This window comes from Colias croceus, chromosome 2 (genome assembly GCF_905220415.1).
Source record: "Colias croceus chromosome 2, ilColCroc2.1".
Taxonomy (NCBI): Eukaryota; Metazoa; Arthropoda; class Insecta; order Lepidoptera; family Pieridae; genus Colias; species Colias croceus.
The window spans coordinates 391,567-417,932 of NC_059538.1; the positions used below are offsets into that span (position 1 = coordinate 391,567).

A 26,366-nucleotide genomic window follows, 5' to 3' on the forward strand; every position below is an offset into this window, starting at 1 on the left:
ATTATTAGAAAAGCATTAGAAGAACAGCTCTATATGATATAAAGTAAATGCAATAGACGCACACATAGGCGCGCTGCACGCCGGCACTGCGCTTCTAGCGAGAGGCGTGTTCACACCGACCACTTGTCTAGGAATTAGGCCTTTATGTGCAAATATTTTATATCGGTTAGATATAATAGGGGAAATTAAATTTTATGTGATAATGAAAAAAAATATATTTTGTTGCTTTTAAAACAAGATTTTTATGCCTTACTAATGAAGTATCGAATCGAATCTAAACAGTAATAAAACACTTGAAAATATTCACTTTCGATGTACAAGATGATGTCCTAGCGAAAAAAAAACTTCAATTGTTTAGAGGCTGATAAAAATCCTACTAATATTATAAATGCGAAAGTTTGTATGGATGTATGGATGTATGGAAGTTTGTTACTCTTTCACGTAAAAACTACTGAACCGATTACAATGAAATTTAGCACACATATAGAGGGTAACTTGGATTAACACATAGGATAGTTTTTATCCCGGAAAACCCACGGGAACGGGAACTATGCGGGTTTTCCTTTGCAAACGCGGGCGAAGCCGCGGGCGGAAATCTAGTCTTTCATAATTTAAAGGCCACCACAATTATAATACATTAATAGTTTTCACAATTATTATTAGTCATTCTCATTGCAGCCAAAAATATAAATATAACTACAAAAATCTATTAAATAAAAGAAAGTGTTACCACCACGCACACTATGAACGCGCCCTAAGAATAGTTCGCTGAGTGAAAGTGAACCGTGTACACACGCACGCACACACGCGCAACACAGCTTTGTGCTGAAAGCTTTGGATCTATGCGGTTTCATGATGCCTGCTTTTGGGATTTAATAAATATTATATCTGTTGTATTTTTAAGCGACTATTGAGTAGATTTATGAATGATTTAGAATAGAGTGGTTATCTAATCAGTTTTTCGAAATTTGGAATATTTTATTTTGTGTGGAATTGTGTTGTAGTTAGATTATAATAATTTGAATACGAGATAACTACTTTTTATTTTTTAAGTCTATAGATAAATTATTATGTATAGAAATTGATTCCAGACTTTATAAAATAATATTGACGGGAGGTTTTTATTCATGATTCACAGTTTATTTGAATACGTTCCTAAATCTGTTCTTATTGAGTACATAATAGTTTATTATTAGGTATTAAAATTAAGTTTTTCGTCAATAAGTCTCTTTAACTGTTACATAAAAATAAAACCAATAAGTTTTCAACATTAATTGATCTATAACTTAAACTAAGTAACTTTTTTTGATAAAACTCCTAACATTCCCTACGTTAGACTAAGTAAATTCAAAGACAATTAAAAGATAATTTACGGAGCTATAATTATGTAGACAAACATAAAAATAAGTTTACATATAATATTATGTAGGCTTCCTTGGAAAAAAATTATCATAATGTGAATATATTATTTCAATAATATTACTTACATAACCACACTTTCTTTAAAGTCGGTCAAAAACAATATGAGCCTAGAATATATACATACAATATATTAGAATGTATAAAGCCCACCGGTGCGCTTCTGTACGTTCATAAATTATGCATCGTGTGTTCCCGCGGCGTCACTCGCTTTGATGTATGGCTCTAATTATTATATTGTTCTCGCTTTTTTCATTGTTGGATAATGTTATCTAATTGGGAAAATGAAGATAATTGTTAAATATTATTGCGTAAGGATAATATGCAATATTTTGTGAAAATTATTTAAATATTTTGAGTGTTTTAATGTTGGAAAAAGCTCTCTTTACAGACTGTGAATAATTATTGTATTAAATATCGTGACTATAAGGTATCTAGCGACTTTAATTTTCACTACAAAATGTATGGAATTTGTAATTTGTACATAAGTGCATTGTATTATTCCCATTTATCTACTTATTTGAATCGAATTACACTTAAGTTTCAACTACAAGAGTTGTTCAAACTCTCACAACTCTATATTGTTCAATTCTCCAACCTTTCGAGTCCATACATCCATCCAGAAACTTCCCAGTCTATACTTTTCCCATCCATCAATCCAGATACATTAAAACTCGCAAATGCACGTGCCATCACATCATTAGGCGAATCCGCGTTACGTCACTAGTGCATTTCTCTCCCCCTCCCCCCGCGTGCACTCTCTTACCTCACCCCCGCGGCCGCCCGCCAGAGTGAATGCACCCGACGGTTATGTAACCGCACACTTGAAGTCGACGGAGTGTGAAAAATCGTTGGAAATTTTAGGATTTAAATTGTTTTAGTAATAAATGGCAGTGATATAATATACTTATTTGTGTATGTATTATCCTTAGGTACCTATTTCATAGGTCTATAACGTGAAATACAAAAATTAAAGCTTGGTTGTTATGAAGTTCAAGCAATCATTATAATTATTTTCTTAGGGCTGATTTTTCAATCCTTGGTTAAAGTTTACCCGTCCAATCAATTATTACACGATAATTAATTAAAATGTCACATGTAAACTGTCAGATACGGGCAATTAGAATACGTTTTTGAAATTGTAGTTTAATACTTTATTCGACGAAAAAACCAAGAATTGAAAAATCAGCCCATAATTAATTGAAAACGAGTACATGTACAGTAATAGTCTCATGACAACACAACGTTGTCTATGTACCACGTGCGAAGCCGGAGCTGACCGCTGACCGCTAAATTTGAAATACTTACAGCACGTTTTCCTATCCTATGGTATTCTGAATATGCTGCTACAAAACCTTTTTCAAAATGTGTATTTTTTACGCTTAAAATCCAAGAAAGCTCATTGGACAAATAAATACAGTAAGATATCCACATCGTAAAATTCGTTTTGTCGGTCTAATGAAAACACACATAACGCGACTAGAATTATAGACACGGCATAGAGCCGTCGCTATCTGATATCTATATTATATCTACGAAACTAGATTATAACTATGTATCCGTAGATAGGTTTAATCCTAGTTAAACTCCGTATTTCTACGCAATTCTTTTGTGAAAAGATAACAAATACATACGTTTTACTTATACGGAAGATTTATTAGACAATATTTTAATATTTAGGCGGTATTATAAATGATTTTTGACTATATTTCTTTAGTCCACAAATTCTAAATATTTTGATATGTTTAAGTTATAGTTTTCCACAGTGGGCATCCACTGTGGATGCCCTCTGCCCCAGCTAGGGGACACAGGAACATAATGGAATGAAGTTATAGTTTTAGTCTACTAGTTTTTTACTAGTTGGAAAATGTTAATTTTCTGAGCGTTTGATATATTCACTTTAAGGTATAAAGTTGATGTTAAGAAAATGTTCGTCATTAACTAATAAGTATTAAATTAATAGCAAATAAAAAAATATCTGTTTTGTTTTATTTACACTCCTCTAAATGTAAAAAGAGCGTGTATGCCGAGCACACATGTCAGAAGTGGAACTTCTTTGGCAAGATTCAAAGAAACCAAAAATCGTCACCTTACTCCATGACGTGACGGTATTGCCATGACGCGACCTTGACTTTCAACGCAAGAAATTTCACTTCAAAAACCTAAATTCACTTACTTAATCTGACTTTTATATGTGTCATGACTCATCTATCTCATAATGTTTCAAAAAAGTAAGAATGTTAGAACCATTTACTGGACACAAAATAGTATTTTTTTGCATCTAATAGATGCATATACATGCAAAATCTAGTCGAAAATCTAAACATGCAAGTGAGCAAAAACAATGGTTTAGCGGCAAAGCGTCTACTTTCTCTGTTACATAACATGTTGCAGATATACTAGAACAATTGTACGGAATTAACTTTAGACCAGTGGGGGTTTTAATTTGGGGATCTTTTGTTGGAAAAATGGGTATTGTGTATTGGTAAATGGTGAATATTCATCTGTTATGACGTTTCAAAAAAGCATCTTATGAAATATATTTTGAATGGTTTTGTTGTACTTTTATTTTATTTTATAAGACTGTTGTACAATAAAGAGTAAATAAAATAAATAAATAAATAGTTTGGGTTACATTACGGGAGGTAGCTCTATCTAAGTTATATTTATTAAAGGAAAAATAGTAAAAATGTAAGATGTCATGATAGCGCGAAAACTTACTTATGATGAAAGCACGTTTCTATAAACATTTTTTTTTGTAATTTAGACGAAGGAAGGTTAAAAATGCTATTTTAGTTCTATAAAATTTCCATGACTTCAAAATTCAATCTTAAGGATAGGATTTTAGATGCCATGAAAACTATTTAATTCCTTAAAGTACGAAAAAACCTAACTAATATTACCAAATTTTAGAAAATAACCTAAATCTTTGTATTTTTTAAATGTCTGTTTTAAAATAATTAAAAACCACAAACCTTCATTCGAGTCACATTTACGTAGAGAAAATGAACTGAACCACCTTCTCTTGAGGGTTGGTTGTTGAACTCTACCCTTGGAACGGCTCAACCGGAAGATATTAAGTTTGCAATATTTGGTAGCGTTGTGTCATGTACAGTTTTATTTTTGAAACTTTTAATTAAAATTTTATAGAAGGTGCTAGAAGTATTTTTTTTGTTGTTTTGAAAGTGTTAAAAATAATGCTTAGGAGGTAAAATCTTAAGGTCTTATTTTGTGGCGTGTGTTGTGCTTTCTCTCAATTTACATGATTTAAGCCAAAATAGCTGCACCGATTTTGATGAACTTAAACATATTAGGCTATAGATAGATGAAGCTTTCTTACTATAATATGTTGTAATAGTTAATTTAGAAAACGCTTAAATTTTTTTTAATGAATAGAAAATTTTCCTTTTAAGTAGGTAATATTATGTAGAAACACATTTATATGCCTTGTCAGTCAGTTTCAGCTAATACGCGGAACGGTTTATTCCATTATTTTACGATGATTTCACATCTAATGTAATAAGCTAATTTTCCGAAGATAAAACTCCGTGAAGACACACTGAGTAACTAGATTTGCAAGAACAAATTCACAAAAAAATGAACAGACATTAGTTTTATCATTAACTTTCAAAGCATAGTTCTAGAGTGTGTTTCTAGAAAGATCTAAACGGTTACATAAGGAAGTGAGTGTTGCGGTTGAGACTACGAATAATAACACGTTTATTGTTACTTTTTATACATAATCTTCGTTTTAATAATAAACACATGGTATGTTTTGTGTCCAAAAATATAACATTTATAAATCTACATAGAGGAAAGTATCGAGTCTTAGAAATTTTGTAAGTTGCCCGTATTGAAAATAAATTTGCAAATTGGGAAGTATAAAAATCTAGTTTTTATACTTCCCAATTTTTTTTATTTGTTTTTCGTAAGAACACAGGTGAGTCGGCTGAAGCGGCTGGTCTGGTGGCATTAATATGATCTTTTGGAACGATTGATTTTTTCTTAATTATGTAAGAAAAAATATCTAATGATTATCGCATCTCTGGCTAGTGAGTAATCACTATTACATTAAAGGACTATAAGAAAATAAATCAGTTCATTTAAGTTTATATAAATCAGTTTATTCAAGAAAAATTTCATATTTTAAGTCATTTATATACTTTTTTTCTATAAATGCGTCATTATTTGGTATATAATTATTAACTTTTAATCCCGGAAAATTTACGATTCCTTCGACTATACGTAAAACCTAATTATGAAATCTCAGTTACTTTTCCTTAGCAGCACTGTTTAAACATCTCTTAAGGTATGAATCACGTGGTAAAACCAAATACCACGCAGAAATGCGTATTGTAGTAGTTCTAACTCTATTCAACTCAGAGCGTTTACATCAATGCAAATCTAGTCCTAGCATTAGACATTACTGCTGTCATGCCATAAAAGCCATTTATCTTCAAATATAAAAAAAATATATATATATAAAATCAAAACCTTGGTTTGAAGTTAAAACCTTCTGGCCATGGTTCGTCAGTTCTAACAAACTTAGCATGTGCTTCTTGAAAAGCTTGCTTCAGGCTTTAAAAATAGGAAATAAATGCAAAAATAATTAAAAATAGATAGGTACTTATACTTTAATTTCTAATTTAATAAATAAACTCTGTAATAAAATAAAATAATAATCATCTCAAGATACGAAATAACTGAAATCTCTAAAATTGACTGGTAACACTTTCTACTAGTCTTTCGCCGGACCACAGGCAAATCCTTTCGTAAACGTAGTTCCAAGATTCCAGATTTTATCGCGGAAGCCTGACCTTTGCACGGCAATGGTTGCGACCTCCCACGTGACCTCACAGGAGGTGCACTCAACTTTCGTCACTCGAGTCGCGAATTCACAACGCGCTAATGTGACTCTAGGTCAGCTGGTGACCTTCGGCGACGACGTAGGCTTCTGATTGTGTGATCTACGTAATATGGGTGTTTGGTTATGATGTATATTGCTACTAGCTTTCCGGCGGTTCGTCCGCGTGGTCAAGGAAAATCCCAGGACATTGAGATATTTATCTATTTATTTAGCCCTTATATTCCATGACATTTAGGTACAAATTACAACAAAAGATACATAGTACACGAAAATATTAATAATGCAATTCGGATAAATGTTCTGACCCCTTTCGGGTATGGCCTATACCGGAAAGGGGCCCATGAGATATTTTACAACGGTAAAATTATCCTATGTTACTGTGTAGCTTCCTAACTATCATTAGGCTCAAAAATAATATCAAGAATTTGCTCCGAAACGACAAACAAATAGACTTTCTTAAATTGAAGTAAGGAATGCACTTTGCTGCATCTTTACCTTTTCTCGGGCTACATATAAGATATATTTTCGAATTCACGTGATCAAGATCAAAATTAATATAATTTTCCCCAAAATGTAGGGAGCAAGGGCAAAATACTCAACTTTTTCAGCTTTCACCAAAACAAGATTTTTATATTGAGAAAATAAATTATGTTCACACTCACATAATATTTTTCATTTTAAAAAGTTGCGGAAGTGAAATGTAACCTTAATATTTTTCGATTTTGTTTTTTAAATTCGGCAAAGTTCAAAAAGGGTCATTTCCTGAACCCTTTACAGGACCTTACTGAAGAAGGTCGCAATAAGACCTCCCTAAAGGTAATCAGCCATTTACTTATATTTTTGAGTCATTTTGAAATTCGATAGCATAGTTGTTTTACAATCTTTTTATTGGAAATTTTATTGTAGATTCAATTAAAAGTTATTTTATTGATCGATTAATTTTATTTAAATAAGTTTTGTTTATCAAAACATTGCTGCAAAGTATATGATATCGAACGATTATGGACAAATATAGTAAATCTTTTTTAATAATATGAATACGAAAGTGTTTTTGTTAGTTTGTCCTTGCTTCACGCTGCAAAGAAGCATCGAATTACATGATTTATGTACCGAAACAACATTATTAGCATAGGTACTTTTTATCCTAACATTTCGTAAAATGTTTATAATAATATTGTTAGCGTCCTTTTGGAATTTCCCGCTATTTTTGGCATGATAAATAATTATAGGTTGGAATTAATTTGTTATTTATATCATTTGTTTGCAAGGTTTTTCAAAGGTAACGTTTAATTTGTATTTGAAAAACTGTAGAATAAAGTTTAAGCTCTACCTCTCTACCTTTGGTATCACAAAAAAGGATATATATCTCATTCATTTTATGTAAACCTACCTATATTGAAATAATAGTTATAAATCTATATATATATAAAACTCAAAGGTGACTGATATAGTGATCTATCAACGCACAGCCCAAACCACGGGACGTATCGGGCTGAAATTTGGCATGCAGGTAGATGTCATAACGTAGGCGTCCCCTAAGAAAGGATTTCCCGAAATTCTTGCGGGAACGGGGAAAAACGGGGATGCACGTACAAAGTCGTGGGCGGAAGCTAGTTGGTTATAAACAACAGAATTTGGTTAACCATGTCCAATAGTAGTATCATGATACAGGCTTTAATTAAGTAGCAACACATTACAATGTCACTGACGCAGTTTGGCGGGAAACATTACCTTGAGTGACGTATTCCCGCGCTTCAGCCTCGCTCGCGGCCGTCAAACATCGGCCATATTCGATCGTAACTCGTGTCCGTTTTATAATTGGTGAGATTTTTTCTAATTGTATGTTGCAATGAAAGCATATGCATTTCTCTTTTTAACAATTGCACAATTTGATTACATGGTCTGTGAAATAACCGTTTGACATTGACGTTTCACGTTGACATGCAACGTGATTTATTATAGTCCGTAGGTACCCTGTGTCCGTACCCGTATTAAATTATTTTATCTATTTTTTGTATTTTGGAAATGCTTTTTTTTTTTCTTATGAATAGCTGCCCCAGCAGACGTTGTTCGTTCGTCGTCGTGTTTTGTCTCCAAAAAAAAAAACCTTAACAAATATTTCCGAATTGGTCGAGTTTTACGCTTAGCCACATATTTGTCGATTCATTTTTACTATATAGATTAACAGTAATAATACAGTGATGAATTTCAGGAAGACTTTAAAATTTGTTTACAAATGTAGATGTTATGACCGGAAAAAAACTTTAAGGTTGAATATTTTTAGAATAAATAAAATATTATTAAATTATTATCATTTTATTTAATTGATGCTTATTTAATTCACTTAATATTTTTAAATTTTACATGTTGTCTATTGCCAACTAATTATTTAAGTGAGAAATGAGTAAAAATCACTAGTTCTTGCCTCTTGGTCCTTTTTTGAGGAGGTAGAGCATTATACCACATGAAGTTTAAATAGTAGTAATTAGATGAGATGCTCTATGATATTCATTTTTCCTATTATTTATTAGGTATTTTAAAGAACTTGTAACTCTATATTATAGAGCGTTACATTTATGTAATAATATGACTTGTATTATGTAACAACAAGAGCCACATGCTCTACAAATATGAAATACTTGATAATATGAAAAGTAGAGTTGTAGAGCGTTTAGTGAAGATTGTATACTTAAAAACTGACGTGAACTTATAGCACCTCGTGACGCAGTACATGTTGAAATGTTACGAAAGAAAAAAAAAATGAACCTTGATTTTAGTCTCAAAAAAGTGTATACCTATAATGGATGATAGAGTCTATATGCATTTTTTTTTAATGTTTAATGTTAATAAATCATTGGATTTATTTTATAGTATGTGCTTGATGCATCCCAAAGATATATTACGTTCATGAGAGAATTCCAGTTGCACGTAAAACCGGATGCTGCGAAGGATTCAAACAAAAAACAAAGCCAGATTTTCGATATTAAATATTAAGAGAAAGCTGAAGAGCTGATTAAAAAATTAATCCTGTTGTTATAATCCTTTCGAAGCAGATTTTAACATTTCTTATAAATTATAATCCTCTGAAAAGATGCTATTTTTAATTCACTAAGATAAAATCTTAATAAATAAGTGGGTCATGGCTTAGCTAGTCTTTTGTGAAAACTCTACAAAAAATTACAAAATGTAGAGTGCAGAATTACGTAGCTAATACCGTTGAAAAGTGCCAACCAATATAGTAAATTATCAGAGATATCAAATAAATAAAATTTTAAGGCTTTTTAACCCCCTACCAAGGTTAACTCATGACCTGATTTACAAAAATTCACGGCTCCTACCGCACGTCATGAAAATACTCGCGGTACGGGGGCGCGGTGGCGGTTCACTAGTTCAGTGACTCGTTGGCCGCGGAGCTGCGCGGACGTGTGTGACAAACTCTCTGTGGCTATACGTGACAGAAGTGCTGTGCGATATTTGTCAAACTTATTCGGATGTTCAATTTTTGTATGAGATTATTGTGTGCGTGATGGATCAGTGATATTGGATTGCGTTTTGGATCTGGTAAGTTAGTAGAAGCAGTTAAATTAATTAATTAATATGTAATTATATTATTGTGATGTAAATATAAATAGAAAATGTGTTTTTATTGCGCTGTCAAATTAACATAGAGTCTGTTAGTTTTGAATTACTTTCTCCCGCTCTCTTTCGTTCACGTAATTTTCACTTTCGTTCATATTTTTAAATGGCTTGAACTGAGTTCTTTGAACCAAGTGTAAGTTTGTTCATGCGTATACCGTGTATATAATGTTGTACTTTGTATTTGCTCTATGTTTATGTGATGATAATATTGTATTTGCAATAGATTTATATAGCTGTAAACTTTAAGTGACAGAATTTGTAATAAGTTATTATCAAAGAAGTCTCTACAATCAATTTTTTATTGACATGTTTATATTTTAAATATTACACGCAGATAAATTAATTATTTTTCTCATTATTATGTATATAGTCAGCTTAGAAATATATGCATGTATTTTTGCACTGTAACTACTACATTTTTTATTTTTGTATGTAGAGTCCTAGCGCGGTGACTTCAAAAGTTTGTATATTTTTAATTAGGCCCAAAAAGGCTGCATTACCTAATGTGACCTTGAACAGATCCTAGGACCTCAGCCTTGAAGGTCGTCACCTTCATTAAATAGTCATAAAACACAAGGTTTCTGATGATACTGTAATGAGATATGAGTAATACGAAGCAATTTGATGACTCTACCAAAACATTACTTTTGTAGAGTTTTTATTTTCGTCTCTGCGAAAATTTATGTAATTATTTAACCATATTTGGAGGTATATATTTATATAAATAGAAACTTTCAATTTTACTGGTTGTGTATATTCTATATTACAGCATAGTATCGCAACATAGTATTATGATAATATCAAATAGATTTTAATGTTACACGTTTTGTTAAATTATTTCAATGAGAGTGTAGTTGGGCAAATTGAAATATATTTAATGCATTTTTCTATACAAAATAATTTAAATTAATTTTTATAAAATTTCTATTTCAGTTTTGATATTCAATTGTACATTTTAAAACGAAACATCCAGTAAAAGGTTTTGAGAACAATTTAACTGTGAGAAAATAATAAGAAAAACATATATTTTATAATGAATTTTTTGTTACTTTTTCAGAGAACAATAATAAGTATGCCTTTTCAATAAAAACAAGAGCATCAAAATGATAAAATAGCGATTAGTCACATTGTTCGGTTAGTTAGATGACCTACTAGTGCCCCTAGGCTACTAAGTTAGCATAAACAAGAGAAAGTAACTGTATAGGATCAAGACAAAGTACCAGGGCATCAGAAATGCAAGGAATTGTACGGATGAGAGAGACGGCTGAAACTATCTGGCCTTGTCATTTAATACAATATTGCGCAGTTAAAAATGAATTTGTGTAGACATAATGTTTTGTGTGCATAGTGCATACATTTGGTTTTGTTTTAGTGTGTCTTATTTAAATAAAAAACTTTTTTCAGCTTTTTACACATTACCTACGGTGTAACCTAACCTGTGTACATATTCATGTATGTATATAAAAACAATTGATAATCACTAATTAGTTCAAATATAAATTTTTCAAAAATAAACCAAATTAGAAAGCAAGCTAGAGCATTGTATAGATTATTTATCATTTGTACATGTTATAATATAATATACATATATACATTAACGCACTGAAAGTAAGTTTATTTTTGTGAACTAACATTAATGCACCGAAAGTAGATACATACTTTTATTTATTTTTATGAACTAAATTGAATGTATTTTTATTGAAACACCTTCGAGGCTCATTTTTATAAGAAAGGTAGAGAAAGAAGTTATGTATGTAAGTATAATTTTCTGCACCTTCAGACCCTACAATAAGTTAAAATATTGACCAAGGCGGTATTTCCAAAGATATTACAGCTGTATGTTTTTATGGTATATAATTTATATTTGTGAATGCAACAAGGACTCTACATGGTCATGATATTTATTTTTTCCAATCGTTGATTTTTTCGGATTTTAAGCCTTTCGCAGGAAAATTGATGACAAATTCAAGGAATAAATCAATTAATTGCTGAATTGATCGAGATAGATGTATTAGTAATTACCAAATATTTCATCACTTACTCAGATACGACTAAATCGTGTAGGAAGAATTAGTAGGCTTATCAAAATATACTATGTTTATTATTTACCGTATTTGAACTGACTCAACAAAATTGTTTTCAAAAAGTTCTAACTGCAAATAGACTGAATTTAGTCTATGATTTTTTCTTATTATTATGGTAGTTATAGAGTTTAGTTATAGATTAAAAAAGTTTTTGTTTTAATATATATAAGTACAAGCGGTCCGCCCCGGCTTCGCCCGTGGTACATATTTCGCAATAAAAGGTAGCCTATGTTCTGTCTCAGGTTCTAAAGATTGTCTGTGCCAAATTTCATCAAAATCGGTTCAGAGGTTTAAGCGGGAAAGCGTAACAGACAGACAGACAGAGTTACTTTCTCATTTAAAATATTAGTAGGGATACAGGAAGTTTGATTCAATTTATCATTTATCTAGATCTTACCTAATCTTAATTAAAAACGCGGAAAAAAACGCGTGTTAAAGTTAGTTAGATATTCCCATATCAAGTAAATTAAATTGTTTACTTCTACGCATTAAAACAACAATATGTCTATCTCTATCATTTATTAGCGCATCGGATAGGGACAGAAGGGCTGTGATAAAACTGATAAGATCAAGGTTAGCTGATACCTTATCATCCCTTTACTGTTTCCGCGATTTCCAACCTAGTTTCGATACATTGGTTTGCTCGGATTTGTATTGTATGCTAATTTTGAAGACCTTTGAATTCCCAAAAACAGTACCTAACTTAACTGGGGCCGTATTATGACCTCTTATTTCCAGACAGATATACCTATTCATATCTTCTTAATATATATAAATCTCGTGTCACAATGTTTGTCCTCAATGGACTCCTAAACCACTTAACCGATTATAATAAAATTCGCACACCATGTGCAGTTCGATCCAACTTGAGAGATAGGATAGTTTAAATCTCAAATCGTTTTAGAGAAAGCGGGGGAAACCGCGGGCGGTAAGCTAGTAATATTATAAACACAACGATATGGTGTTGTATGAATTTGCCAGTCAGTTCAATTCACGGCGTAAACTGACTGGGAATTCTTATTCCCAGGTCAAAATACGGCCCCTGAATTTTTATTAATCTAACTGCACGCCCCTGGCTTTACTTTCATTAATAATATGCAATAGGTACCTATACTAATTCTAAGATTTGTACATTATAAACACTTGATTAAAGTTGTTGGCTATTGGCTCTACATTTCTTGCAAGCGTATAGATTTGTTATATTATAATAACTGTACAAAAATTTCCATCAGTTTAGAAAGCATAATGAAAAATTAATTGAAACGTAGCTTTCTACATAATTCCTCGTGTAAGTATTTTGATGAATGACTATCGAAATTGATGTATAAATTATACGTATTCAAAACCTTATCAAGAACGTTGCATAGAGAATCTATTAAAATTGCTTAAACGTCAATAATTTTAACACATAGCTTATATGTACTAAAATGTCAGATTTTTCTGTATATGATGACAACGACTTCTGATAGTACGTCCAATAAGATGTTATTTCCATCAAATATAGGCTAGAAATTCAGGACCCCTGTAAGCTGAGAAGAATTTCGACTCAAATTCGCATTAATAACTATTTGATGATCAACCCAAACGGGTCCATGGAGACATTAAATGGGTACATATGAATACATTTGTAACTATCATAACATAGCTAATAACTAACAAAAATTGTTTTAAACTTGTGCCTATGTCTATATATTTTTTCAATCTCATGTAAGTGACTTTGTATTTGAACATTACAGGAAAATAGCTTTCTCTAGGTACCTGATTTTTATACTACACCGGGGATCAAACCAAAGACACCTTAGTATTTTAGACTTTAGTACACTTCTTGTTAATACAATATATAAAAATATATTTTTTACAAACATATTATAAAGCTGAAGAGTTTGTTTGTTAGGTTGGTTGTACGCGAATCCCAGGAACTCTGCGTCGGATTTGAAACAATATTTCAGTGTTAGATAGTACATTTATATCTACACGCTAGGACCAATCGGAGCGGAGCAATGCGGGTAAAACTGCGGGGCACAACTAGTATAGACGATTCACTCACGCGTCTAACCACTAAATTTTAAGGATAAAATATAAAAGCATTAAGGGTTAAAAAAAGCATTATAAAGTTATGAATAATTGTTTGATTGCAATTAAATAATAATGAATGCTAATATCAAATCGCTTACGATAATTGGTGATACATCAACTTCCGTAAGTGAAAGTGCTGTTACGTGCGCTGTCGCATTCTTTTTTTTATGTTTGTATGTGTGACTGTGCGATTATGTTGTATGAGCATTAGTAGTTAGATTATTTTTTTTTATTTTAGTTGCCAGGTTTTGTTGTATAAAAATAAAAAACGGTGCATTTACATCAAACGAACATAGAGTTAGGGCATAGAGCAAGAGTATTCTATCGTGATCTTTAGTGTAAAGGAAAACTCGTATTCAGTGTTGTTCAGTATTAGAAAATTACATAGAATCTTTTCGAACGCACTAAGAACAACGTAAGAATGCTCTACGCATGTTTACATGAAAAGAACTTGATATAGTGGGGCTAGAATGAGCATTCGCTCGTTTGATGTAAATGCACCGTTAGAGTAAGTATCAATTGCATTTTTTTAATCATACTCATAGGACTTTTCTTTTCAAAAATTTTGTTTTAACAAACATCAGCATTTTTTTAGCTAAATAGGTGCAGTCGTTTTAAAGGCATGTGATTTAGCATTATGCAACTGATTCATATTCATAAATTGTTAATGGATTTTTTTTATTTCATTTCTAATCTATGTAAATTTTCCATTTACTATAAAAATAAGTATACACTTTCAAAAGAATTCAATGTATGTTCAATAAGTTATTTGTGCGAAATCAAACAAAAATAATTACTATATAATATGTTTAAAGTACCAAGTATTTATAATTAGTCCATATATATAATGTTCTATTTATCGAGTTACAACGAGTAGGCCTAAGTTCATTGCACCCGCTATCTCCATTTCGCGCCCAAATCGTACCATAGATTAAAAATAAACCATTGCCTGGCCAGCAAGGAGGTTTATTATAACAGTTTAAACTGCATGAAAAATATTTAACAGTCTCGAAAATATCCATTTTTGAAGTATTTTTAATGTTAAATGTACAAATAAAAAATCCTTAGGCACGAAATGATGAAAGATAGTCATATAAAAGCAATAATTTAAACACCAACTGGATATTATTTTAATATCTTATAGTAATAGTACAAATCTTGATGTATTCTTATTATTGCAAGTATTTTTTAAAACTTCATAATGGCAAATTTCGAATACCCTTAAAACCTTTTTTAAATTAACTGAGTAGGTATAATACAAGTAAAACCGAGCGGTAAAGCTAGTGTAGTTTATAATTGTATTATTATAATCACTCAGTGCCCAAATAACAGGCCATTGACCCGCCTAAATAAATTATTTTTAATGCATTATCAATGAAAGTTTATCTACTTTCTTATTGTGTGTATTATTTACGATTTGCGTGTAGATACATAAACTTTGCACCCGGATCTTAGATAGATTTGTTCAACTAGCCAATGATAGAATATAGAAAAATGTATATGTTTTTAATAACTTCTTCAATAATTGTGTACAATATGTGAAATAAAGATGGAAAGAAATAAAGATTAATTAAAATGGCTTATGCAAGAAAAAATAATGTATAACACCCTTAATGCTCGTATAAAGCAAATAAATATATTTGTATTTAAATTAATAAATAGGGATTAAATGAAACACATTGAGGTCAATAAAATTATATTCACAGATATAAAAATACGTGCATTGACTTTAACATTTCGTTTTGTTTTTTTTTCATATAGTCCTCCACAAAAGCATTGCTAAGGCCTTCTCTACATATACATCATTAATAATTATTTAAAATATTCATTACATGTTAAAAAACTTAAACAAAGTAAACAACAAATTCCAAGGACCGATAGATTACTTAAATAAAGAACCTTGATATATCTGTCACATAGACAACGGTCAAGCAATAAAACACCCAGTTAATAATCTACGTCATCCAAGTGTATGTTACAAAAAATAACACCCACGTAATAAAATAAACAAGTCGGACAGTCCTATTTCTAATCTAGCCGCGTCAAGGTTTGCGAATTTTTCTCCAACACGCCTCTCCTTGACACAGTTAATGCGATGATGCGCGGTTACGCGCGAAAAATGCTCCACAGACTATATTCGCGTGTTTATGAAAATATTGAGCGGCCAGTGTTGAATAATTGTCTTTGGTAAATGAAAAAAATCTACATGTTCTTATTTTGGATGCTTTGCTTTTGAGGCTTTGGCATATAGAAAGTTATTTTTCAGAAGCACAGATTAACAATAATTGGTTTTATTCTCATAAAATATCAATACAGTTATTCATAAGATAGTTTTCGTAATTTGTTTTATCTCACTATAATAATTCGAATGATTACTAATACATTTGCGAAAAAAGTAGGTCACACAGTATCTTATCTTATCAGTAACGGTTTAGGATAAATAAATATTTATGTCCACTTTTCGTCATCCATGACCACGACCATCATAATGATTTTAAGGCTTCGTGATATTTTTATTAGTGTGGAAAGTTAATCTTTGTCAACCATTTTTAAAATAATCGCGATATATCTGCTTTCTTTAAAATGTGTATGTTCTGAAAATAGCGTATTTAAGAAGCGAATAAGAATATTTATATTGGTATAAAATTTGATTTTTTTAAATACTTTTTTTATAACAGTGACAAGAAAATTGAAAGCCACAATTTTTTATAAAAAAATTTATTATTAAATGTTTAGTACAACCACGTAGGATACTAATAAGAAATAACCTTTTTTCATAGAGTTTTTGCTCTACATTCTAAGATTTTTTTTTAAATTTTGTTCAATTGTTCAGTCCGGTGATATTTTTCAATTGACCCACATACACACGTGTTATGTGTGGGACATGGGTTATTTTTGGCGAAATCTATCAGCTTATTTCGGGGACATTTTAGGTTATTAGATCAGATCGGTGGTGAGTAGTTTCATCGTAGGTGTTTTTATTTTTTTAAGCTATTGCATAGCTTCTATCGCGGGCCTTAAGCGCGGGGACCGAATCGAGACATTCCGTTTAACGAAAATCTCACGCTCACGACGGGCGGAAGTGTATGGCTTGAAGGCATAGCATGCAATAGCTTTACCGCGGCAGTCCCCGAGTGCCACACGTCTTTTTTTTATATTGCAACCCCGGCAATGGAGCAGGAAACCTACTTGATATGGATGAAAATGAAATCTACTTGGTAGGTGATGGTCGCCGTCCATGACAATTCACAGCTTTAGGGAACACTGCGAACGTATTGCCGGCTTGGCTCAGGAATCCCACAAAATTATACAATCAAAAGTTATTTTTCATTGAACCATGATATTATGTATTAGCTCATCTAATCGTATGGTTGTATTCAATAAAAAAAAAATTATTACTGACATTTTTATTTTTTACGCAGTATAAATAATATTATTTTATTCAAGACGGAACCGGAACGAACCTCTAGTATAGTTGAATAACATTAGCTATTCGTCCTTTACTCGCATAATTCAAATTCACATCTCCTTAAAAGCATTCTTCAAGGTCACATCTACTAAAACAACAGAACTCACCTACATAGGCTCAGTGATACAGGTGTGAACGACAGACGGTTCCGCATTCATTATAATATGCATTTTGTATTATTTCGGCCAACTGTTTAAATGTTAACGCGTGTTCAAATTGGGAAGAAAAGTCTGTGTATTTTGATGCATTAAGATGAAAATGTTTTAGAAGTACTATTCGGTGATTATTTATTTATTACTTTCCACCCGCGGATTCGCTCGCGCAGTCAAAGAAAAACCCGCATAGTTCCCGTTCTCGTGGGATTTCTGGAATAAAACCTATCCTATGTCCCGGGGTAAAAAGTAGCCAGCTATGTATCTCGGGTTTCAAAATATCTCTATACCAAATTTCATGCAAATTGGTACAGTAGTTAATGCGTGATTGAGTAACAACAAGAAAGACAGACTTACTTTCGCATTTATAACAACAAAAACATTAAAAATTGGCTCGTAAAAAGTAATTGTTGGATCCAGTTAATTAAAATGTTTATAATGTATATTCCATATAGTATTATATCAACTATAGAGCGTTCAATTTAATGAAAAAAAAAAAAACCTAGACTTTTGAAAAACGTAACTTAAAAATTATTAACCTACATTTGAATTGATTTAGCGGGTTTTTGTTTAAACAAATGCAAGACAGTTTTGATTACAATAAAGGCATAATTAATGCATGAAAATGGAAGCCATAATATAAGCAATAAAAATAAACTCAAATACAATGATTTATAAAAGTAAAAACTTTTAGGTACTTTTTACTTTTGCTTTTGCCCAAATAACATGAAATATTTTAATAATTTAATTAAATTTGTAATGATAATTTTAATCAACAGTTAAACCTTTTTTATTTAAAATAATAATAAAGGAATAAAACACGAAATATTCGAATAAAAAAATACATAAACCCTGTCGTACGTAAAATATCATTCAAAGGAAACAAAACAAAATGAGGTAATGTTTTTACAAGGAACAATAACATAGCGGCTTTTTAATTGTTTTATGAGTAAAGGGTTGACAGATAAAAAATGACTGCTTATTTTATGGCGGGCAACTAAGTTATAAATAACTAAATTAGTTGTGCTTACTTTCTTCTTTACTTTTTACAACTTTCTTTGAATTTATTTTATTTGAAACAAAAGCAATTTTAAGATCTCTAGACAATACGCATTGGGTATATTTTAAAGTTTGACAGCGGTTTTTAAATGCAGTTAATAAAATCTTATAACTTTCTGTCAAATAACCATGTACGGTATATTTATATAATAAGCCTTTTATTTATTAATACTTATATTAATTCATATTAAAATAGATTATTCTCATTTGTTTAAACTTTTCAAGATTTACCGTTCGAATTCGAATTTTCGCGCCATTTTTATCACAGATTAAAAAGAAAAGATCAATCACAGAAAAAAGTACAACCTGCCAGGTGTCGATTCGTCGATGATAATAAGCATTGTCTACATAATTGAAATGAGTAATGTACTGGGCCGGTAAACAGCGCCAACCTTCGGCTCTACCTGCACACAAATGGCCCTCGATTCAATTTAAACTTAACCCACTGATCATGACACACATTCGACGATTACGCGTGTGTGCTTATACATGAAATTCATGTACCCTTTACGATTTTTAGATACTATTCTCGTATATGGGTCATAGTTTCCGCGAATGAAGTATGAATACATCCGCAGGTTTTATTTGGCACAGATTCGCTAAACCATTATATTGTCTGGATTCGTCTAGCCATAATATAATCACATCACGGTGTATTTTTAATAAATCATGTTTAAAATTTCCATTTGGCATTCGAATGTTAAATGTTTTTTGAAATTCAAGGATCGAATTTAATATTTCAAAATGGCGTTACAAAAATGGTTTTTCTTACTTATTTTGTATGAAATGAAAACAATAATATAACTTTAAAGATGTAAATTATATTAAAAAACAGCTCAAGAAAAATAATAACGTTCAAATTGATTCGGCGAAGGCGGAAAGAGCGGACGCCAGATAGAGACAAGGCCATTCGTCAAGGTCCACGAAATATTTTAATTGTAAAAATATAGACTCTATTGCGTTGTTATAAAGTTGTCGATTCCTTGGCAAATAAGCGGTAGTGCAAGACAATAAGTTTGGTGTTTTAAATGCAGTATTTTCAGTAATAGCATGGATAATAGGTAGAGATCAAGGTTGATTTACGCGGAGTAAGACGTAAGGTCGCCAACACATGTAACTATCTTACTGGGAATAAAGACTTAGTACTTTATGTGAGATATTTTTAAGCAATGTTAAGCTAACTAAGTATTTGAGAATTAACTTGATGTTATTAATAAAAAAGTACTCTACATTTCAGCATTGTTACACAATGAATATCTGAACAATATAATTTGTGACAGAAAGTGGGATTCATAATGGGTTTTTAAATCTTTTAACCTTAAAGTTGCCTGGCTAAATCGACATTTATTATATCGCGTAACAATGTAAAAATAGAGCATATTTAACTCGTAAGTGGGTCAGGGATGGAACGAAATCTTAATTACAACCAAGTAAGAGGCCCGGGAACAATGACTGTGGGAAAATTAACGTGTTTATGACGTTGATCGATGGAGCAAGCACACATAGCGCTGCAGACCTCTAGATGGGTGCTCGGTACCACGCTTTATTGATTTAACACGCAAAAGGCATAGAAAAGGTGCGCGTGTAAGCGAGGAATGTACCAGGATCGCATAATGTATTAGGAAGTTGATATCCAGTTATCAGAGGGGCGGTACTATCTCACTAGGCCAAGGTCAGCCGACCAAACCATCGCGACCTCTGCGATACTACTATCAGATCCACCTTAGCTTCAATGAGCGTAACGCCGCGGGGGTAGGGGAGGCCAACGTGTGCTGGTCGCTGCGAGGATACCGAATTCGGCCGAAGGTTGTCGACAAAGCTCGAGTGAATTCAATAATATAATTAGCTTGTAATATCAACAAATGTCTTGCGCCCAAGGTTCGTGGATTTATGGTGCAATTTTTTGAGACAAATTCAGTGATCACTGTTATTAATTGCATGTTTTGTTAGCGTTGTAGAATAAAAATCTAATGTTGGAATTGGAACAGAAATAGCGGGAGAGTGTTCATTCAAATTATGATATAAATGCGAAAGTACCTTTGTCTAAATGTAACGTTTTCAGTCCTAACCGTTGAACGTATTTTGTCAAATTTTGATAAGTACACTGATAGATGAAATCTTCGAAGAATACATAAGCTATGTAATGTAGAGATAACATTAATAGGGGATGAAATAAGGGATTTCAATTTGTAATATTATGAACGTGCTTATAAAGTACGATCAAGGCGAGGTAATGAGAAATAATTTATTCTTATTTGGAGGTAAACTTTTTGTTAAAGTGTTAATTTAAAACAGAAAGGCAGACAAATGAACGTGTAACGTGACTGCTAACAAAAACCATCAAAAAGGTTAGGGTGTTTTGTTGGGACAAGTTGAATTGTTTTTTTTGTTAAAAAATAAAAGCTTACAAAGCTTATAAGAAAAGGATTTTTACTAATTACATAAGAGTATCGCATTAAATATAATATTTGATATGTTAAAATTTAACTAAGTCGTAGGTGGCTAAAAACTAGACTTTATAAATCAAAGACCGAAATGGTGAAAAGGTGAAAGCACAAAAAAGACAAAATATTTTTTGGTGGAATTCTATTTATTTTGATTTAATACAAATTATTTGCTAAACGTGCTAAATAATGAACAAGAAAATTACATCATCAATAAAAAAAATATAAAAAACAAACGCTATTTTTGACGTAAACGTATTTTTGACAGACAACAATATTTTCCTTTAAAAGGCAAACATTAAAAAAAATATTCCAGTACAAACAAGAGCTGAGTCACGTATTGAAATTCAGGGCGATTACGAAATATTTAGCTGCATTTTGCTGTTAGACACTTTATAACAATGGTTACTCAATGCAACCTACATAATATGTATGTGGCACACGCGAATATTTGATGTAATCAATATTATTACAATATTACACTTAATTCTCGTTAGTATTCTGCTTTTGATAGTCTATGGTCAATGGAAAAATTCAAAAATTGCTTGTTAGTGTACTTTCGAGGTTAGTCTATGGTTATAATAGAAAAACAAAATGGCGTTTTGGCGGGATTATGAATGGAATGTATCGTGCGAAAAAGAATTGGCAAGAAAATTGCTATGTACCTCATTTTGCCTATCGTAGAATAAATAAAAAATATAGACGAAGATATTGAGGCGCCATTTTTTGACGCCAAAAGTTACTAGGTTTATTTTGTGGACAATTTTCGTTATAATATAATATGTATAATGGTATGATTCATGTATATTACTGAATTATACGTTGGTAAGGTTGGGTTGGTTAAGGCTGCTTTTTTAACATTGTTTGTGAGCTCTTTTCCACAAAAATAACTCCACCACTTTTGCTCATCGCTCTCGATCGCATATACACATCGCTGATACACAGATTATTATAAACATTGATTTTTAATAGTTATTTAATCTATACATATAATAAATCTGTAGAAGGGTCAATTCTGTACATTGAAAATATTGAAAAAATAAATAGCAGGGGGTGTTACTGGATCGATACCAAACCCAAATATGTGATTAAAAAATTTTTTGTCTGTCTGTCTGTCTGTCTGTATGTGAAGGCATCACGTGAAAACTAGCGGTTCGATTTCGATGAAACTTGGTATAATTATACCTTATTATCCTGGGCGTAAAATAGGATACTTTTTATCCTGGAAAAATACGTAGAAAAAAATAATCTTCATTTTTCAGTTTTATCCATAGACGTTGTTCCGTAGAACCGCGAACACACGTTGCGTATTATTATAGGCCTAGCCGTATTTGGGAATTGGGTCCAATAGATATTTATAAGATGTTATTGTCAGAGGTACTCAAAATGGATAAATAAACCATCCACGCGAAGACCGACATCCGCGCGGACGGAGTCGCGGGCGGAAGCTAGTGTTAAATATAAATACAGATATATATGATGAGTGTTCATTGATAGTTTGCACTTTTTAAGCTTTAACATAAATTTAATACATCGAAAATGGGAGTTTCAATTAAAATCGGTAATGGGTTTATTATGGAATATAAATGGATACATTGAGAGTATTTAGTTGTAAAAGAAAGTCTCAATAGTGCAAATAATAAACGTTATATACACATGAATATCATCGTATCTGTTTTTTTTAGATATTATATGTTTTATATTTTCGTTTATATTATATCAGCTAACCAAATATGTTTAATATAAGCTTATAAGTCAGAATATATTAATAGCGATATCAAATAATTTTTAATTCTTACTGTACAGTATTGTTCTCGAAATAAATATAATAAAATATAAACACACAATTGAACCAAATCAGTTCAAACAAAAACTCCAATTATAAAATCTTCTTACGTATAAAATCATTCGGAATCCGGTAGTGCGAGCCAGAGCGAGACGGACATATCGATATGACACGAGCGCGAGCGAGACCGCAGCAAGGTTACTCTCAATGCCGGCGACACTAGTGCTGTGCGGAACATAATTGTATCGATTTTTTATGTCAATCGACAAAAACTTGACGCTAATGATTAAATCACTTTTATTTTCCTGTAAGTGACTTTTAAAAGTTTGTAATAACAGCCAACTTAATGAAACTCATAATGATTTATGGCTTCATAATGCCTTAAGTGGTCTTCGAGAAATCATGCGTAGATGAAGTAAAAAATAATTTACGAAAATATTACTTTAATTTGTTTTTAATTGTGATGTCAAAAGTTATTTCTTAAAATATCATGTGATTAATTCAAAAACATGTTTCTAAAACGAACTGATATTTACAATAGAAAGACATTGATACTGTTATGTAACTAATCAAAACAATTCAGCCAATACTCGTGCTCATAACATCAGCTATTGGATATTGATTGTTATTTATAACTTTACTGCTATTGCAGTATAACAATACTTAAATGTCATTGCTGTGTTCTCCTCATGACATTTAGCTGTGGAATATTCCAAGAGCATATACCGATTTAAGAAAACCATCGTCAAAAAGTCGATTTGAAAACAGCAACATATACAATGCCCGTTCTTTTAAAACATCGTAAACAATAAGAAATTTATCTTATTCGCTTTCCCGCGCAACCTTGTAACGATATTTGCTCGAATAATTTAGGTTATCTTCACCGAAAAATCCCGCGGGCAACCGAAAGATCCATATAAGGCCACAATAAGGCAACCTGAGGCCGCTAGTCAGAGTGAGGCCAAGCGACTGACATAGACCTAGATACTGTGACATTGGCACTACATTCATGAACTGAGGTCGCTCGTTCGTTTAAAAATAATTGCGGCGAACACTTCGCGCCATTTCTGCGTTTTGACAGATCTTTTTTTGAATTTCGAACAAATTTACTCGTTGTGCGTTTACTTTTTTCTTTAACTTTTTTTTCCCCAGATTGAAAACCTGCCGGTTATAAATATATGCAGAATGTAACAGAAAATACGATTAAATAACGCATATAAATTCAGTCACAGATAATAAAGCTAGTAAACTTATAGCTTTTTAATTGGTTGCTGTCTATGCAATGTACAGACTACAGATAACAAAATGGAATATATTTCGAATTTTCTTTCGCAAGCGTGATGTAACGCTGTATCCTTATATCACAACCTTCCTCCCGCCTTGGAACGTGGTCACGATTGTTAATTTATTTATCTATTTATACATAGTAACAAGTGGAATAAAAAACGGGGTCATTCCGCGTTTATATGTTTACATTCACTTGCAAGTATGTTTGAACAATATCATATAAAATTATTTTTCTAGAATTAATACATATGGGTAAATGATTGTTGCTCTATTACTATGGGATGGCTGCACGGATTAGGGTGAAATTTAGCATAGAGATAGATCTGCTGTCTTCTATAGCCATAGGCTGCTTTCTGTTAGTATACTATTCGAGTGGATTTAAGCATTTATATTTATTTATAGGAAATATTTACGTAATAATTATGAACTTGAGTAACGTTAAAAATTAACAAGGTAGAGAGTTTAAATTTGATTTAAATTATCAATTGAAAACTAATATTATAAATGCGAAAGTAACTCTGGCTGTCTGTCTGTTACTGAATCATGCCTAAACTACTGAACCAATTTTCATGAAATTTGGTATGGAGATATTTTGATACCCGAGAAAATGACGCAATTCCGGAAATCCCACGGGAACGGGAATTATGCGGGATTTTCTTTGACTGCGCGGGCGAAGCCGCGGGCGGAAACCTAGTATAGTAATAATTCGTCAAAGAATTAACAAAATAATTATTAATCATAAATTAAAAATTACACTCAACAGCAGTTTTCTTCATAAATAATAATTAATATATCGAATACTGTTAATGCATTGAATATTAAATTTGATATTTACATATTTTCAGATTTCTCTAATCAATAAATTATACAAATAATGGAAAGTGTTGATAAATTCAAATATATGCAGTTCTGTAATAGAATTATGTAAGGTACATTAATTTAACTTGCGTAGATGGAGAACATTACCAATAGCTAGGTTTCCGCCTGCGGCTTTTCTCGCCTCGCTTCGTACTACCTATTTTACTTAAATTTTGAGTTCGTGTATATCTTCTTTTAAGGTTACTTGTCTTTAAAATAAAAAAAAACGGCATTCGAAAGAAAAATAAAATATACCCAAAACTGTTTTACAGTTTAGGTTAATGTAAAAAATGTTATGACGATTCAAAAGTGCTTTTATAAGAAGTCTAATTGTATAAATAAATGTTTGAGTTTGAGTTTGGTGTGAAATTATAGCAAACATACATTTGTACATTTGCTTAACTATCGCATTTAGTTATAAGTGTGTATAATGAGTGTAAAATCACTTAATAATAGCAAGTAAACTGCATTTATTTAGTTAACTGGTTGAATATTTTTACTATTTATTTAATTTTCATAATGAATGAATATTGTTAAATAAAATTTTTTTCGATATATTATTGCGATGTTTTTTCTCGATATTTATTTAAAAGCAAATAATATAAAATCATATAAACACTTGCACTTGAATACCTTTACATATCGATTATAATGACTCGGCTGTATTTCAGAAAGTGAAAGGAATTCTGTAGCAGGCTTTATTCGTAGCAAAGTGCTACGGCGTAGCGGCTCTACGCTCACGATTACAACCTTTTACTATCATAATTCGTAATTTATGAGTGTAAACAAACATCACCTTTCTATTATTTTTATTTATTTACGCTATTTTTTATGCTTATCACATGCAGAAGAACATAATAAAGACGTCTATTATACATAATAACAATTAAAATACCTTTTAACTGTTTATTGGACTTAATGTTTATTGTTTATTCGATGGAAGAAATCGTTAAAAATGGGAAGAAGTTGATTTTTAAACTCATATCTATACTAATAATATAAAGTTGAAGAGTTTGTTTGTTTGTTTGAACGCGATAATCTCAGAGGCTACTGGTAATATTTGAAAAATTGTTTCGGTGTTAGATAGCCCATTTATCGAGAAAGATTATAGGCTATATATAATTACCCTAAGACCAACAGGACCGGAGCAATGCGGGTGAAACCGCACAGCAGAGCTAGTCTAAAATAAATCAATGAAAGATAATATACAAAACATTTTTTATTAA

The 26,366-nt window shown here is 31.5% G+C and overlaps 1 protein-coding gene across 3 annotated transcripts in view; it reads left to right on the plus strand.

Moving 5' to 3' along the window:
- Positions 1-9,662: 9,662 nt before the first annotated feature.
- The window catches only part of LOC123700744 (ecdysone-induced protein 74EF), a 163,860-nt gene continuing 147,156 nt past the window's right edge, over positions 9,663-26,366 (plus strand). For all 3 annotated transcript variants that reach the window (XM_045648065.1, XM_045648088.1, XM_045648095.1), the window contains exon 1: positions 9,663-9,847. The gene's annotated coding sequence lies outside the window, so the exon portion shown is untranslated. The remainder of the gene's footprint in view (positions 9,848-26,366) is intronic.